This window comes from Podarcis tiliguerta (genome assembly GCF_965153285.1).
Source record: "Podarcis tiliguerta genome assembly, chromosome: Z".
In the NCBI taxonomy this organism is placed as follows: domain Eukaryota; kingdom Metazoa; phylum Chordata; class Lepidosauria; order Squamata; family Lacertidae; genus Podarcis; species Podarcis tiliguerta.
In genome coordinates, this window is record NC_139553.1 from 5,036,218 (window position 1) to 5,042,346 (window position 6,129).

General features: G+C 48.2%; 1 long non-coding RNA gene across 1 annotated transcript; it reads left to right on the forward strand.

Moving 5' to 3' along the window:
- Window positions 1-630: 630 nt before the first annotated feature.
- LOC310669375 lies at window positions 631-5,803 on the forward strand. The gene is made up of 3 exons (XR_014507153.1): window positions 631-691; window positions 3,739-3,909; window positions 5,750-5,803. It is a non-coding gene; the product is annotated as an uncharacterized lncRNA (long non-coding RNA).
- The last annotated feature ends 326 nt before the right edge of the window (window positions 5,804-6,129 follow it).

Sequence of the window (6,129 nt, forward strand, 5' to 3'; positions counted from 1 at the left end):
GCTGGTGGTGAACAATAGCTGTTAAATTTCCCCAGTACAGAGAGAGATAGAGCCTTTCTTGTACACAGCATCAAGTGTTTAATTGAAGTCCTGAACCACAGTAGTGTTGGAAAGTTTTATTTATCAGGCCTTAAGTCACACAATGTGCGTGTTAACAGAGAGATTTAAAAATAGGGTTCCATGACTATCAACAGAAATATAAATATCCCAGGTAGAAACTGTCTGTCATCTAACTAGCAGGAGGCAGAAATGCAATCTACAGCCAAGTCTAATCCCCCCCCCTTAAAATTTTTTTACTCAGTGTAAAGGGTGTATTCAGCTGTGTAGCAGTGAGGAAGCAGGGGAGGGGGCCCTGCAAAGCTCACACTAAGCCACATTCTTAAGGAAACCCCCCTCAGCTTTAGTACAGTCGTACCTTGGGTCCTGAACACCTTGCAAGCTGAACATTTTGGCTCCTGAACACAGCAAACTTGGAATTGAGTGTTCTGGTTTGCAAACGTTCTTGGAACCCAAATGTCCAACGCGGCTTACATGGCTTCCCATTGGCTGCAGGATCCATACCTCGACATTCACTATAGTGGGGAATCTGAAAACGACAGTGACATTCCCCCTTTGGGCCAAAGTGGGTAGAGTTTGCAAGTGCAGACGCCCCTCTAGCGTGGTTGAAGTGTGCTAAACTGCAAACAAATAGGTCTAGAGAATTTGTGTGTGTGTGTGTGTGTGTGTGTGTGTGTGTAAAAGAGATTCACTTTCCTGCCTCATGAGGATGGCGAGCAAGGGTTTGCCTCTTGCTCTTTCATGCTTTGAAATGATTTAGAGCAGGGTGTTAAGGTGGATAACTTTCCAGGTGCAACATGCCACTGGTGGATGAGGCCAGAAGAGGACATGGGCAGAGCAAAGGATGCAAATACAGTGGTACCTCGGGTTACAGATGCTTCAGGTTACAGACACTTCAGTTTACAGACTCCGCTAACCCAGAAATAGTACCTCGGGTTAAGAACTTTGCTTCAGGATGAGAACAGAAATCACGCAGCAGCAGTGCGGCAGCAGCAGGAGGCCCCATTAGCTAAAGTGGTGCTTCAGGTGGTGGTTAAGAACAGTTTCAGGTTAAGAACAGACCTCCGGAACGAATTAAGTACTTAACCCAGGGTACCACTCTACTGCCTTTGTACAGTAGACCAGTTTCTACACACACTTCCACATACCCCTTTCTGCCTCCCATCTAGACCAGGAGGAGACATTGCCAGAGTTCAAGGGCACATTCCAGTCACAAGAAAACACCCAGAGAAGGTGTGAAGCAGGGCTGGTGAGGAAGTTCTAAGGGCCAGAGAGATCCCTAGGCTGTATGAAGAGATATCCTGGGCCAGTGAGGTATGTGGGTGAAGCGAGGAGTGGCCTGGAGAGAAAAGTCCCGAGGGCCAGATAGAGAGACCTGGAGGACAGAATTAATCCCATCCTGATGTAGTGCTCTTTTTAAATTATAGCAATTGTTTATTACGTTTGCATCTACATGTGTATTTGTATATACAGTGGCTGCCTAAAACTCCTTTTCAGTCTCCAAGCCTCTGAGCTTTGGTTTGCCTGGCTTTTGGCCTGCATCTAGTTTGCCTGGCTGTGTGAAAGCTGCCCTTGGCTGCAGAGCCTTTTGTGACCTCAGCTGACAAAACAGAGTTTGGCCTGTGAGCGCTTTCATCTTGACACATGCCCGATGTCCAGAGACGTAGCTGCCCTGTGAAATAAACAGGCAGCTGCATCATTCTGAACAAACGGTCCTCCCGTGAATGATGGGTTTGCCGTTGCACAAATCAGTGCACAAATCTCATGGGGAGTGGAATAAAGCTTGCGGGCCTTCAGGCCTTTGCTGGTGACACACTGTGGAAGAACCATTCACATAATTTTGCAATTCCTTATCTGTCTGGCGCAGACAGGTGACCCAGAATTATTAGCCCTTTCTACATCATTAAGCGCAAGGTAAAAATTATAGTCTGTATAAGCACACTTCGCCACATGTGGCTTTCAGATCTCTTGGCTTTAAAACCTGCCTTGTTAATCAAGTCCTTCTGGGTTGATGTTCTGATCTCTTACTCTGGCTAATCTAGTAGGATTTGTTAAGAGTGCAAGTAGCTGCTTCTTCGCCGCTCCATATTTTAATCGATGGGGAAAGTGTGGAGGAAGAGGGAGGAAGCAATTTTGTTTTTTAAGGTTCCATACTGGGAAGGAAATAGCATCCAACAGCTGTAGGCAGAACCATGGGACTATGAGGAACATCAGGAGAATGTGGGAATATAGTGCACCTTAAGGACAGGGGTAATATTATTTATGCTTGTTACTTACTCTCTCTCTCTCTCTCTCTCTCTCTCCACACCCCTCACGGGGCCAGCTCTGCACGCTCCCCTAGTTATCTCACTTGACTGTCTTTGAACTGTGATAATACTTCCTGCTTGCCTTGACAGAGGATGGAGAATGCCATGTGTTAGACCACACCTATTTTTGCCACACCCATTGCTGACATGTGGCCGCCTAAAAGATGACCACGAGGGTGTGACCCTCAGCTGTAAAAGGCTCTCTACCTGGCTGTAGTTGGTATATTCCTGCACCGAGAAAGAGGGTTGCCCTAAACGCCTTTCAAAGTCCTTTCCAACTCTTAAAACACTTTGAGTCCATACTACACGCACACTACCCATTTAAAGCGCAAGGTTTTCCCCAAAGAATCTTGGGAACTGCAGATCCCACAGATCCCCCTTAACAAGCTATAGTTCTCCAGACTCTTTTGGCAGAGGCAAGTCATGTGCTTTGAAGGTATGATGTGCATACAGCCCTGCATGTTTGAGAGAAACAAGGGCAAGCGTTTGAGCAGTGGCGTAGCGTGGGTTGTCAGCACCCGGGGCAAGGCAAGTAATTTGCGCCCCCTAACCCGGGGCAAGGCAAGTAATTTGCGCCCCCCCCCGCTGCACTGTCCCTCCCCCAGATAGTCCCTCGCTCTCTCTCCGCACCGCACCGCACGCCTGGCACCCTCCCCTCCACAGTGGGTGGCGACCCGGCGGCTCGGATCGGATTCGCACAGCCAGCACTGCAGTGAGAGAGAGTGAGTGAGCCAGGTAGGGGCAGAGAGCTGCGAGTGCGCCCCCCCAGATGTTGCGCCCGGTGCGGCCGGGCCCCCCTGCACCCCCCACGCTACGCCACTGCCTTTGAGTAAGGCATGTTCCTTCCCTTCCTCCTTTCCCCTCTGCTACAGTTGCGCTCATAAATTTCATTGTGGTTGATCCCTTCCAATGAACTGTATTTCCAACTTGCCTACTTGGAAAAGTGCGGGGGAGTTGATACAGGCAGTGCAGGACCCCTTTGCTGTCGTGGAGAAGTCAGCTTCTCCATAAAATACAGAAAGTTTGTGGCATTCACAGGCAGACACTCACTAGAGAGGGAAAGATAACTTTCCTCCCTCTCTTCCCCCCCTCCCCCAATTTTAAATAAATAAAAATGTGCTTTTGCCTTAGGCAAGTTTCTGCTGGATGTTTGACAGTCTTGCTCACAGTGATTCACTGAGCTGTTTTGAGTATATTTAACAAAGGAAGGGTGGTGATGGAATTCCAACAACTCAAAAGGAAGCTGCATAGTGTTTTGGGGGAGCTTTGCAGTAAAGCTAAAGTAAATCTTGGAGGAAAACCATCAAGCACAGTTTTAAAGTTCTCTCTTAAATAAGCTTGCTTTTCCTTACAACAGTAATTGCATCAAACCAAGAGGTGTAATTGTACTGAACTGAGCAAGTCAACATTTTTTGCTCTGAAGAGTTGATATGGTTCATAGGAAGGTCCTCCAAAGGTCATCTGGTCCAACCCATTGCTGGTGGCAGGAAATTAATCTGCTGCTACAACATCTAGCTTCTGCTTACAAACCTCTAAAGAGAGGGAGGTTACCAGCTTTCAAATCAATCTGCCTCACTGCCAATCATTCTTGCCATTGTAAAGTTTTTCCCAGGGTGTGGTCAAGATCCCTTTAAATACCCTTAAAAGAAAATTGGGAATTGAAGTTTCTCCAGTTTCTGTTTTTGTTTTGTTTCCCACATAGCCAAGTTTAGAAATCTCTGTGCTTGTGTTTCTACTTTTATCTACACCCTTGTTGATTAGGAATAGAAGAAAAAACTAGCACCAACAGAAAATAAAGAGTACAGTGGTACCTCGGGTTACATACATGTCAGGTTACATACGCTTCAGGTTACAGACTCCGCTAACCCAGAAATAGTGCTTCAGGTTAAGAACTTTGCTTCAGGATGAGGACAGAAAACGTGCTCTGGCGGCGCGGCAGCAGCAGGAGGCCCCATTAGCTAAAGTGGTGCTTCAGGTTAAGAACAGTTTCAGGTTAATAATGGACCTCCGGAACAAATTAAGTACTTAACCCGAGGTACCACAGTATATTCAGGGCTGTCTGCATAAGAACAGGGCTGGGGAACCTTTTTCAGCTCAAAGGTCACTTTATCTTCTGGGCAACCTCTGGGCAAACACCATGTACCAGTAGTGGGCAGGGTCAGAGGCCAAAGTGCGTGGAGCAACATAGATTTTTACAATAGCCTAGATCAGGGACCGGCAAACTAAGGCCCACAGGCCAGAGCAGACCCAATAGCCTTCAGGATCTGGCCCATGGACTGTCTGTGGATTGGCGGGGGGATTCTGTTTGTTTAGGCTGTGCTATTTCCCTACCTGCGCCATTCCATTTCCCCCATCTCCCTAACACACACACTGCGCCGCCTCCTCCTCCCTCCCTCCTCCTGGCTTCTTCCTGCCCTGCCTAGAGAAGGAAAGGGGCTGGGTTGGGCTGGCTGAGCGCCATTTTAAGCAGCCCCTCTCTGGAGCCAGCCCTTTCGCACCGCTTGCCTTCCGTCCGCCGCCGCCCCTGCCCTGTTGCTCCTGTGGGCAAGAGAGCGGAGCGGACAAGCTCACTCTGGCTACTCACGAGAAGCAGCAGTGGTGGTGGCAGCCCCTGGGAAGGTAAGCGCAGAGACTGGGGGTGGGAGGACTACTTGCCCCCCTTGCCACTTCTTCCAGCTCCCCCCCCCCCCGGTGCTGCTTCTCCAGCCCACCACAAGGTCTGAGGGACAGTGGACTGGTCCACGGCTAAATTTCTCCCCCCACCCTTGGCTTAGATTCTGCAGACACTCACTCTATCCTCCACCCAAGTTAAGCAAGATACGTTGTTGGAGTTCCAGGATACATCACAGCCAACACAAAAAATATTTGAGGATGGTGCCTCCCCCAAAAAGTTGATGGGCATTGCCCTTCAAATGGTGTGTGTGCTTACCTGCCTCCCCCCAATGTTTGGCACCCCGATCACAGCCATGCAAAAACACTCAAAGCGTGTTGGTAAGCAGGGCTGGCTGGTGAGGCTTGTGGTTGCCAAGAAGTTGTTGCCTGGGAAAAATCCTGAGAGTCAGACAGAGATGCCTGGAAGGCTACATTTGACCTGTCCCCCAGGGGTTCCCTGTCCATGTTGTAGGGATCAATGAATTAAAGATAGGCCAGTGTCATTATCTCCATATTGCAGACAGAACCACTGACGCCAAGAAAAGCGGCTTGCCTGTAAGGCCACCTGACAAACACAGCAGAGATTAGATCTGAATTGGCAATTTCCTAATTTATATGTCAGTCTCTCAACCGCTGTTCTATGCCAGCCACTGCCAACAGTGAGTTACTTCCCAAAAATCACAATCCCCTTTGAAGCTCTTTTGCACATGTTCTTTTTTAATTTTTTTAGAAAGACTGATTCTGCACGATAAATGAAACCAAGAAAATCTGAGATGTACTATTTTATGGCGTTCTGTGTTGTTGTGATATTATCAGCTCTGGAGACGGCTATTTGGCCTGTGCTCAGATCTGCCTTGTTATTTTTCAAACCAGGTTGCATGAGAGCTCTATCTCATGCCCCAATTCAAATGGGTTGTGTGTTTTGTCCGCTTGAGCGTGTGTTCTGAGCTACTTACAGTGGCCAACAACCTCCGTCATGCTACAAGAGCTCAGATCTGAGTACATTTCATCCTTTGTCATGCTGAGGTGCTTCTGACACCTTCCCTGTTTTGATCTTAGAGGGAGGCTGAATGAATCTTGGAACAGACACCCCAACATTTGCACTCTCTCGTTT